The following is an 11,739-nucleotide window of genomic DNA, read 5'->3' as shown; positions in this document are numbered from 1 at the left end:
AAGAGCCGAAGTGGAATGGATGATTTTCTTTCTTTTTCTTTTTTCTTTGTTTTTTGTCGTTCATGGGCTTGAACTCTGGGCCTGGGTGCTGTCCCTCAGCTCTTCAGCTCAAGGCTAGCACTCTACCGCTTGAGCTCAGTGCCACTTCTGGCCTTTTCTGCTTATGTGGTGCTGAGGAATCAAACCCAGGGCCTCATGCATGCAAGGCAAGCGCTCTACCACTGAGCCACCTTCCCAGCCACAACTGGATGGTTTTCAATGGCATGTTTTCTCCACAGATGGAATCATTGTGCTGTTGAAGCCCATGAGAGAGGCAAGAGAGTTGAGGAGGAAAGAGCAGATGGCTAGGAACTCAGGGACAGTGCCTGGACCAAGCTGCGGACCTCAGAAGGACCTGCGGCAGAGTTGGAGCTGAGGGCCAAGGCAGAAGCCACCAGAAGCCAAAAGCCCCGTGCCGGGGTTGGCAGGAAAGCCAACTTCCTGCCTATGCCAGCGGGACCCTCAAGCTATTCTGCCTAGAGCCCCCGAGCTAGCAAGTCTCACCTGCAATGCTCTGCCATCCCAGGGAAAGCGGAGAGATAACAGGATTCCCTGATTTGGGGCTTCCTTGCCAAGGTGCTTCTGGGACTTGTGCCTTCTCCTTCAGACTCTGCTACCTCCTTGGTTAACCTGACTCTGGCACGGGGCACTCTGCCAGCTGTTGGGGAAAGTTTCTGACAAGGTATGATGCCAGAAGGCAGCTGCTTCCCCTGTCCCGTGTGCCCCACGACCTCTTCTAACAGTCCATTCCACTTGGAACTCATTAACAGAGTAACCCATTGATCCAATTAACAACCTTACAACTCAATCACTTCTCAGCACTAGCAATGAGCCTTTGGCGGGGAGGCTTTCTATCCAAACCATAACCAGGGTGGAGCTCCTAGCAAGGGAAGATCTTTGTTCCAACATGCAGATGACTCAGAGATGTTTTTCCTGTGGTGTGTGGCTCCTCTCCAAGTCTCTTGCAGTGAGCGCTGTGCATCCATCCTGCTGGAATATTTTCTCCATCTCACTGCTGCGTGGCCTTCCCATTGGACAGAAAGGCACTTTTTGTTCCTCCCTCCAAGACTACATTTGTCTCTCCTTGGCCCAGCCTACAAGCCACACATAGATCTTCTACTAAATGAGAGCAGACTCGTGGCTCCCAGTTGAGAAAGAATGCTAAGAGGGTTGCACAAGGAGTTAAGGGTGTGTGTGTGTGTGTGTGTGTGTGTGTGTGTGTGTGTGTGTGTGTGTGTGTGTGTGTGTGTGTGTGTGTGTGTGTGTGTGTGTGTGTGTGTGTGTGTGTGTGTGTGTGTGTGTGTGTGCGCGCGCGTGCGCGCACCGGACCTTGAACATGAGACCGCAGTGATTGGATCATGCCATTCCCCTCCCCTTGTAACCCAGAAGGCCAGGGAGCCAAGAGGACTAGCAGCCAAGAGAGGAAAAGACCATGTTTGGCAGCCAGCGATGTTGGAGGACATGCCAACTTTCTCTTGCAGGACTGGTGGAATCTTTGGCAAGTTTCTTAGCCTGAGTCTGTGTCTTCCCCTGTACACAGAAGAGATTCTTAGGGCTTTCCTCATCTGTTTTCTGTTGCTCACCAAAAAGCCGGAGACTGGTCATTTATAAAGTTTATTTGGCACAGGGTTGTGGAGTTTGGGACGTCCATGGGCATAGCGTTGGCCTGTGTTTGACAGAGGTGAGGCATCATGTTGCATTGTAACATGGTCAGACAGAGCAAATGGCTTCCTTGTATAAGAAAGCCACTTTGTGTGAATCACAAATCCACGAATGGATTCCTCCATTCATAAGAGTAGAGCTCTCCAGATCAAATCACCTCCCATAGGTCCCGCCTCTAAATATCCAAATACCATAATAATGGAGATCTGAGGATTATGTTTCTAACACATGAATGTTTTGTGTGTGTGTGGTGTTAGTCCTACAGCTTGAACCCACATCCTGGGTACTCTCCCTGAGTTTTCATGCTCAAGACTGGTGCTCTACCAATTGAGCCACACTGCACTGCTGGCTTTCAGTAGTGGTTCACTGGAGGTAAGAGTGTCATGAGTTTTCTTTTCTGGGCTGGCTTTGAGCCATGATCCTCAGAGCTCAGCCTCCTGAGTAGCTAGGATTACAGGCCTGAGCTACCAGAGCCTGCACACAGATTTAAGGGACACATTCAAATCATAGTAAGGACTTTCCTCCCCAGAGATATTATAATGCTACTGTGCTAGCCTGCTTGCTTTTTTGAGCTTACAGAGGAAAATGTGTATACTATTAGGAGATGTGTGCTGAAGAAGTATTGAAGGTGAAATGTTTCATGAGCTCCAATTTCATGATCATGGTGGGCTCAGGGACTCATCCCTGTAATCCCAGGTACTTAGAAGGTAGAGATCAGGTTGAAGTTCAGTGCGAAGGAAGGAAAGGAGAGTTAGTGGGAATTAATTGCAACAAATAATGGGTGGCATAGGTAAGAGGATCTCAGTGTGAGACTAGTCCTGCGCAAAAAATGTGAGACCCTACCTGAAAAATAACTAAAGTAAAAAGGAGTTGAGGGGCTGGCCTTGAGCTTCAACCTCAGTCTCAACAATAAGGCAGAAGTAGCACCGTGTACTTGTGATGCCAGCTTTGTAGGAGGCTAGGGCCTGGAGGATAGAAGACTGAGGCTTGACTCAGGTAAAAATTTGAGATCCTATCTGAAAAATAACAAAAGCAAAATAAGGCAGATGGTGTCTCAAGCAGTAGAGCACCTGTCTAGCAAGGACAAGACCCTGAGTCAAAACCCCAGTATCACCACCGAAAAAAAGGGGAGGAATGGCATCCAATAACAACAGTATGTTCCCATGCCTGGAGATCGCAAGAAGGAACAAACAAATATGGCAAAATGCTGCCTGCTGGATCACAGCAGAGGCTGTCCATATGCTCGTTGTTTATGCTTTGTGTCTTTCTTAATGTTCAAAATTTGGCAACTAAAGGCTGGCACCAGTGGCTGCTTTGTGTTTTTGTTAATGTTTAAAAATTGACAACTAAAATCCAGGTGCCAGTGGCTCACACCAGTAATCCTAGCTACTCAGGAGTCTGAGATCTATGGATGGCAGTTCAAAGCCAGCCCAGGCAGGAAAGTTATTAGACACTGACCTCCAAGTAACCACTGAACAGCAGGAAGTGGAGCTGTGGCTCAAGTGGTAGAATGTTAGCCATGGGCACAAAAGCTCACAGATGACACACTGGCCCTGAGTTCAACTCCTAGGACTGGCACATACACACATACACAAAATTAAGGTCAGGTGCTGGTGCCTCACTCCTATAATCCTAGCAACTCAGGAGCCTGAGATTTGAGGATCTTTGAACCATATTCAAAGCCAGCCTGGGCAGGAAAGTCCATGAGACTCTTATCTCCCAGTAACTACTAGAAAGCTGAAATGAAGCTGTAGCTCAAATGGTAGTATTCTAGCCTTGAGCAGAATTGCTCAGGGATGGCTCCCAGGCCCTGAGTTCAAGCCCCAGGACCTATAAAAACAAATTGACAACTAAAATCTTGAGAAGAAAAAGAATAAAAGAGTCTCAGAATGTTGAGCCTCATTTGTCCTCATCAGAATTACTGATTTAAGCATTCACGAAGACACTAGAGGTCACAACATCTCAGAACCAGGGACATCCATACCAGACGCTGATCTGGGACACAGTAAGGATTTCTAATATTAACTGATCAAACAAACATGAAGCTGTGGACCACGTGGTTCTCAGCGCTCTGAAGATGCAACTGAGGCCCCTGGGGCAGGAGTGGGGGATGGGAGTGTCATCTAATTTAAGCAGATGGAATGTGACTGAAGGGGGGCCTCAGCCTGGAGCTAACTACAGATGACTTCTACCCTGTGCCCAGGGGCCCTGGAAGGGCGTAGGAGGCCACAGGTGTAACATAAGCCATGAATAAGAGTCATGGATCCCAGCTTCTCGTAGGGGATTTGGGATTACCCATCAAGTTGAAACTGGGACCACCTTTCAGCTCTCTTCCATTCTAATGAGTCTGTTCTGAAGTATGTGTGTGAAGACAGCATTCACATAGAAATAACTGGGATGTTCACCAGAAGAAACTGGTGATGGGACTCAGTAGAAACGAAATAAAGATTTATGTAGAATTCGATGCCCAAGAAGGTGCCATAGCTGTATATGCCATGTGTATGCACATGTCAGGCGCACACAAAGTGCTCGGTAAGTATTGCGCAATGAAGGCCTGACTATAGGCAGGCGAGGATTGTCCCAGAAAACAGGTGGAGGGCCTTGCCAGAGCCATAGATGGAATCCAACTTTTGTTGCCCAGTCTTCTTGTACGGGACCCAATATGGCGGCCACATTGCCACAGGCATTTTGTCCTACAGCTCAAATTCAGGCTTTAGGATACCCTGAGTCAGAAGCCAAACCCAGAACTGTGGGGCTGCAGCCAAGGAAGCTAGGCCCTGGATGTCCCCAGAGAAGCAGACTAAGCATGACCAAACATGACATAAAGTGTGTGATTTCCACACCAGCTTTCTCTGATTCACAATATCAAAGAGCCAAGCCATGCTGGCCTGCACACCTTCTTATCCCAAGAGAGGACATTTAAGCAAGAAAACAAGATGGCGACGGGGCAGTGGGGAAACGCTACGCTCTCCCCGAGCAAAAAGAGAGTTCGAGTTCCAACGCTTAATCTCCCCAAGAGACCGACAGCAACAAAAAGACAAACACCCAGAGAAAAACAGGAGGTGGAAAATAACAAAAAAGAAAGAGAGGAAAAGAAGAATTTCAGAACAGAGAGGCCCAAGGACCCCTCCCCATCCTTTGCTGTCCACGCGGCAGTGCACCAAGCCACAGCCAGTGGCTGGGCGGGGCCGCCTGCAGATCACCCGTGCAGAAGCCGCCCGAGGTACCTGTCTGCAGACCCGCTGATGGAACGGGGAAACCTCCAAGCCCGGAGTCTGCACAAAGAGCCCACCCCCACCCCTCACTCTCCATCCGAGCAGAGAGGCTCCATCCCGCCAAAGCCACTAGGCCCCACGGCAGGAACCTCAGAGCTACACGGGATGCCCCCAGAACACCAGAGCAGAAGACCTGCAAGGAACTGGTGCTGATCCGGAGAGTGCAGAGACAAACCCCAGCGCTCAGAACCTGCACGGAGGCCCCGCCCCCACCCCTCAGGCAGAGGCCGGAGACCCATCCTGCGGCATGGACCCGAAGGTATCGACCCACTGAGGCAGAGACAGAAGAGAATCACACAGAGCCACCACCGCCCAGCCCAGCCTGCAACCACCCCAACTGAACTCTGATTGCAACAACAACCAATGACCTACATCACACAGAAACAACTAGCTCCAGGAGTACCCCCCAGGGGACAGTGTATCCCTCAAGGGAGACCAGACCTAGTGGGAACCCCCAGACCCTGACCCAGACCCCTAGCCCAACGCCTGGACCACAGGACCCACTAAAACTGGGAACCATTCGAAAGCTCCACCAGCCCGTGGAGCACACTCCGCTGGCCAGGCTAGAGCAAGAGCGCCCGTGGAAGGGAGCTTAAACACCCAAGCCAGGAACAGCGCCCCTGGGTCAAGACACCTAACAGTGGAAGAAATTTGAACTGTGTACCCCAGGCTACATAACCTAGGCGGGATACACAGCAGCACAGGCCCAACCAGCGTGCCCCAGGCCAGGGGCCGGGACCAGGCCTGGGGATCCAGTGCCTGGGCAACACAACCAACCCCTCCCAACTTGTCAGAAGCTGAGCATAAACCTCAGCAGAGGGGAGAAAAACAGGGAACTGCACCCCCTGGGAAATATACCTATGACAGCAAAAGACCCGGGGGCTCAGGACAAGAGAAGCCCAAACCCCACCAGAACCCGACCCATATATTCTAGGCTGGAATTGGACAACACAGGCCGCCAGCACCCGTTAATAGGCAGGAGCTCAGGCTGGTAAGGTGGCTCAGCAGTAGAGTTCTTGTCTTGGGTGCATGAGACCCTGGATCTGATTCCTCAGTACCACATAAGCAGAAAGAGCCAGAAGTGGTGCTGTGGCTCAAATGGTAGGAGGCCAACCTTGAGCTGAAGAGCTGAGGGACAGTGCCCAAGCCCAGAGTTCAAGCCCACAACCAGCCCAAAAAACAAAACAAAACAAAAAAACCATCAGGAGCCCATAGCAGACTCCAGCATCTGGGAGAGTGCACCATCTGGCACATCCGATCTTGCCAAGAGCACCTGTAGGAGCAAACAGGAGCAGTCTAGGCTGCTCAACCCTTCCAAAGGCGGGAACTGCCAGTGATCTACAGCAGAGAGCTGAGAGCCCTATGTGGGTCAGACCAGCAGCTGGAGGTCAGCCCCCAACAGAACCGAGATGAGGTACATGCTCTCTACCAACACAAAAACAGCAACCAAGCAAAGACAGACACCTATTGACCAAAACAAAATTTCAGAGTGGTTTCCAATAATCCCTGAACACCCATGCGAAAATCACAGAGAAAAATTACAAGGTTATCAACACCCAGGATAGCAAGCTATCCCCAAAAGCCAGCAGCCACCTAGGGGAGAGCCCCAGTGAGAGCAAAGCAGGAATGGAAGACAAAAGCTACATCCAAGGGATGCTGGAGGCAATGACTCAAGAAATAAAGCGAGAAATAGAGCAGAAATTGAAAGAACACAGGGACTATCGAAAGAGAGGCAGGATCTCAAACACGAGGTACATGCAAAAATAGAGGCAGTATAAACCTCACTAAGAAGTGAGATAAATACCAAAATAGAGGCAGTACATACCTCATTAAGAGGTGAGATCAGTACTTTGAGAACCAACATGGAATCCATAAATGAGTCCATTTCCTCCATGCAAACCACAATGGAAGCCACAGTTAACAGAGTGAACGAAATGGAATGTAGAGTGTCAGATACAGAAGACAGAATACACCAACTGGACCAAAAAATGACAGATATGGAAAAATCACTTAAATTATGCCAAAGGGAAATTCAAGAGCAAGCAGGTAGTGCCAGGAAATTTAACCTTCGTATAATTAAGAGTGGACGAAGGTGAGGAATATCAAAGCAAGGGAATGCAACACCTCTTCAACAAGATAATCAGTGAAAATTGTCCCCATCTCAAAAAAAGAACATCTTACCTACATAACAGAAGCATATAGAACACCTAACAAGCAAGATCCCGGGAGAAACACTTCTAGACACATTATAGTAAAAATGATAGATCTGAATAATAAGGAAACAATCTTGCATGCAGCAAAAATGAATGAGCTATACTACAATGGGAAAAAAAATATTAGAATCACTGCAGATCTCTCCACACAAACACTGAATGCAAGAAAGGCCTGGGAAAGCACTGTACGAGCCCTGAGAGCCAATAACTGCCAACCCAGACTGATATACCTGGCAAAGCTAGCATTCACATTCGATGGAGAGCTGAAAATTTTTAATAGCAAAGAAAAACTAAATGAATACATAAACATTAAGCTAGTATTACAAAGAATACTAAGAGAGGAACACAACCTGAAGAAAGCAACCAGGAACAGGGACCTGCACCCTGACAGGCATTGATAGAAGTCTAACTGAGCAAGCACAGGAGGAAAGGAAAGAAGAAAAACTGAGGAAAACAGGGAATGACAGGGACCACAGTGCATCTCTCTATACTCTCTCTTAATATTAATGGGCCAATCAAAAGAAAAAGAACTGCAGATTGGATCAGAAAACATGACCCATCCATCTGTTGCCCACCTCTCAGCCAAACATACAAACAAACTCAGAGTAAAGGGTTGGAAAAGGATCTACCAATCAAATGCCCCCAGTAAGAAAGCAGGTGTAGCTATCCTGATATCTGACAAAATAAACTTTTCACTAAAATCAATACAAAAAGACAAGGATGGACACTACATATTAATACAGGGAACAATCCAAGAGGAGGATATTACCATTATTAACTTATATTCCCCAAACATTGGAGCACCCAAATATGTTAAGCAAATACTCTCAAACTTACAGAATAAAATAGATACCAATACGATAATACTAAGAGACTTTAACACCCCACTCTCACCAAAGAACAGGTCTACCAACCAGAGGATTGGCAAAGAAGCTACCCAATTAAGTGAGGCCATACTTCAAGCGGAATTAACTGACATCTACCCAGTATTTTACCCTAAAACATCACATTCTTCTCCGCAGAAGTACACATTCTTCTCTGCAGCTCATGGAACTTTCTCCAAAATAGACCATATCATAGTTCATACAAGGTACTTAAGCAAATACAAGGGGATCGACATAAACCCCTGTATCCTATCTGACCACAGTGGAATCAAGCTAGTTCTCAATAACAAAGCATACAGCAGAAATTACTCAATACATGGAAATTGAACGGCACACTCCTTAGCAATGTCTGGGTAACAGAAGAGATCAGAGAAGAAATAAAGCATTTCCTACAACTCAATGAAAATGAAAACACCTCACAAAGAAACTTGTGGGACACAGCAAAAGCAGTCCTGAGGGGCAAATTTATTGCCCTCAGTGCCCACATCAAGAAAATAGAGACAGACCAAGTAAATAATCTCATGTTGCAATTAAAACAGCTAGAAAAACATGAAAAAATGGAACCTAAAGTTACTAGATGGAGCCAGATAACCATCCTAAGAGCAGAGATTAATGAATTAGAGAATCAGAGAACCATAGCCAAAATTAACCAAACAAAAAGCTGGTTCTTTGAAAAAATAAATAAAATTGATGGACCATTGGCAAGATTAATTAAAAAAAGAAGAGAGGAAACCCATATTAACAGGATTAGGGATGCCACGGGAAAAATCACAACACATACCCAAGATATCCAAACAATCTTAACGGACTACTTTCAAAAGTTATACTCTCTAAAGAAAGAAAACCTGGCAGAAATGGATGCATTTTTAGAGAAATACAAGTTGCCCAAACTGAGCAAAGAAGAAGTAAATCAATTAAATAAGCCAATACCCTACAACGAGATACAGGAAGCCATCAGAAGTCTTCCAACAAAAAAAAGCCCAGGACAAGATGGATTCACAGCAGAATTCTATAAGACCTTTAAAGAAGAACTAATACCCATACTCCTCAAGCTCTTCAGAGAAACAGAGAAGGAGGGAGCTATCCCAAACTCATTCTACGAAGCCAATATCACACTCATCCCCAAACCAGGCAAAGACCCAACCAAAAAAGAGAATTAAAAGCCAATTTCCTTGATGAACACAGATGCACAGATCCTTAACAAGAATCCAGAAACACATAAAAAAAATTATACACTACGACCAGGTAGGCTTCATCCCAGAGATGCAGGGGTGGTTTAACATACATGAGTCAATAAATGTAATCCAACACATCAACAGAGCCAAGGTCAAGAATCACATGATTATCTCCACAGATGCAGAAAAGGCCTTTGATAAAACTCAACATTCATTCATGCTAAAAGCTCTGGAGAAAATAGGAATAGAAGGAACATTTCTTAAAACAAGGAAAGCCATTTACGACAGACCAATAGCCAATATTATACTTAATGGGAAAAAGCTACAACCAATTCTCTTAAAATCAGGAACAAGGCAAGGATGCCCACTGTCTCCACTCCTCTTCAATATAGTCCTGGAACCCTTAGCCAGGGCAATAAGGCAAGAAAAAGACATTAAAGGGATCCGCATAGGGAAAGAAGTTAAACTATCCCTTTTTGCAGATGACATGATTCTGTACCTTCACGATCCCAAAAACTCCATCCCCAAACTCTTAGAAATCATAAATCACTTCGGCAAAGTAGCAGGATACAAAATCAACCCACAAAAATCAGTTGCCTTCCTGTACACTGACAATGTACAAGCAGAAAGGGAAATAAAGGGAGCAACCCCATTCACAATAACCTCTCAAAAAATAAAATATTTAGGAATTAACCTAACCAAAGATGTAAAAGAACTATTTAATGAAAACTATAAAAAGTTAAAGAAAGAAATTACAGAAGACACTAGGAAATGGAAAGACCTCCCATGCTCTTGGATAGGCAGACTTAATATAGTGAAAATGGCAATACTGCCAAAATTAATATACAAATTCAATGCAATTCCTATTAAAATTCCAATGACGTACATTTCTGAAATACAGAAAACAGTCCAAAATTCATATGGAACAACAAAAGACCTAGAATAGCCAAAACAATTCTAGGGGATAAAGACAACATGGGAGGGATATCCATGCCGAACTTCAAACTTCACTACAGAGCTATAATAACAAAGACAGCAGGGTATTGGCACAAAAACAGGCCCGAAGACCAATGAAATAGAATAGAAGATCCAGAAATAAATCCACAGGCTTACAGCCAGCTGATATTCGACAAAGGAGCCAAAGACATACAATGGAAGAAACACAGCCTCTTCAACCACTGGTGCTGGGAAAACTGGGCAGCCACATGCAGAAAACTAAAAGTGGACCCCAGCCTATCACCATGTACCAACGTCAACTCAAAATGGATTAAAGACCTTAACATTAAACCTGAATCTCAAACAACTGCAGGACAGAGTAGGAGAGACACTTGAACTTATAGGCACAAGAAGGAACTTCCTGAACAGAGTCCCAGGGTCACAACAAATTGGAGAGAGACTCGACAAATGGGCCTACCTTAAAATAAAAAGCTTCTGCAGAGCTAAAGCTATCACAACCAAGCTAGAAAGACAACCAACTAATTGGGAAAAAATATTTACCAGCAACATATCAGACAAGGGGTTAATACTCAGTATATACAGGGAACTCAAGAAACTAATCCCTCCCAAACCTAACAAACCAATTACTAAATGGGCAAGGGAACTAAATAGAGACTTCCCAGATGAAGAAATAAAAATGGCAAAGAAACACGTGAGGAAATGTTCACCATCTCTGGTTGTGAAGGAAATGCAAATAAAGACAACCCTGAGATACCACCTTACCCCAATCAGAATGGCCCACATCCACAAGTCAGCCAACGACAAATGCTGGAGGGGATACGGAGAAAGAGGAACCCTATTACACTGCTGGTGGGAATGTACACTTATACAACCACTTTGGAAAGCAGTCTGGAGGGTCCTTAGAAAGCTAAAGATTGACCTCCCTTACAACCCAGTCATACCACTTCTAGGCATCTACCCTGAACAACAGGAACCAATATACAACATACAAGAACACATGCACTTCCATGTTTATTGCAGCACTGTTCACAATAGCTAGGATATGGAAACAACCCAGATGTCCCACCACAGATGAATGGATCCAAAAATTGTGGTATCTATACACAATGGAATATTATGCAGCCATTAAAAATGACAAAATAATGACATTTGCAGGGAAATGGATGGAGCTAGAAGAAATCATGTTGAGCGAGGTAAGCCAAGAGCGAAGAGACAAACGGTACATGGTCTCCCTGATAAGTGGATGCTAAATCCAAAATGTTAGGTGATACGACAAAATTAACAGGACTTAAGAAACAAAGAACTCCCACTCATCTGGATGAACCACTACTAAATATCCCCACACTGCTGATCACATGTATCGTGTATATGTGTATACCATTACATGTTATAGACCGTGATAGACAATTTGCTCCAGGAAAGTTAGAATTAGTTTGTGACTATAAATGAGCATCACTATCCCACAATACTGTGATATTTGGGGAATTATGTAATCACTTGATCACAATAAAAAAAAACCACAAAAAATTTACAA

This window comes from Dipodomys spectabilis, unplaced genomic scaffold (genome assembly GCF_019054845.1).
Source record: "Dipodomys spectabilis isolate Male_0828 unplaced genomic scaffold, ASM1905484v1 ptg000034l, whole genome shotgun sequence".
NCBI classification, from domain to species: Eukaryota; Metazoa; Chordata; class Mammalia; order Rodentia; family Heteromyidae; genus Dipodomys; species Dipodomys spectabilis.
This window is presented reverse-complemented; position numbering follows the sequence as displayed.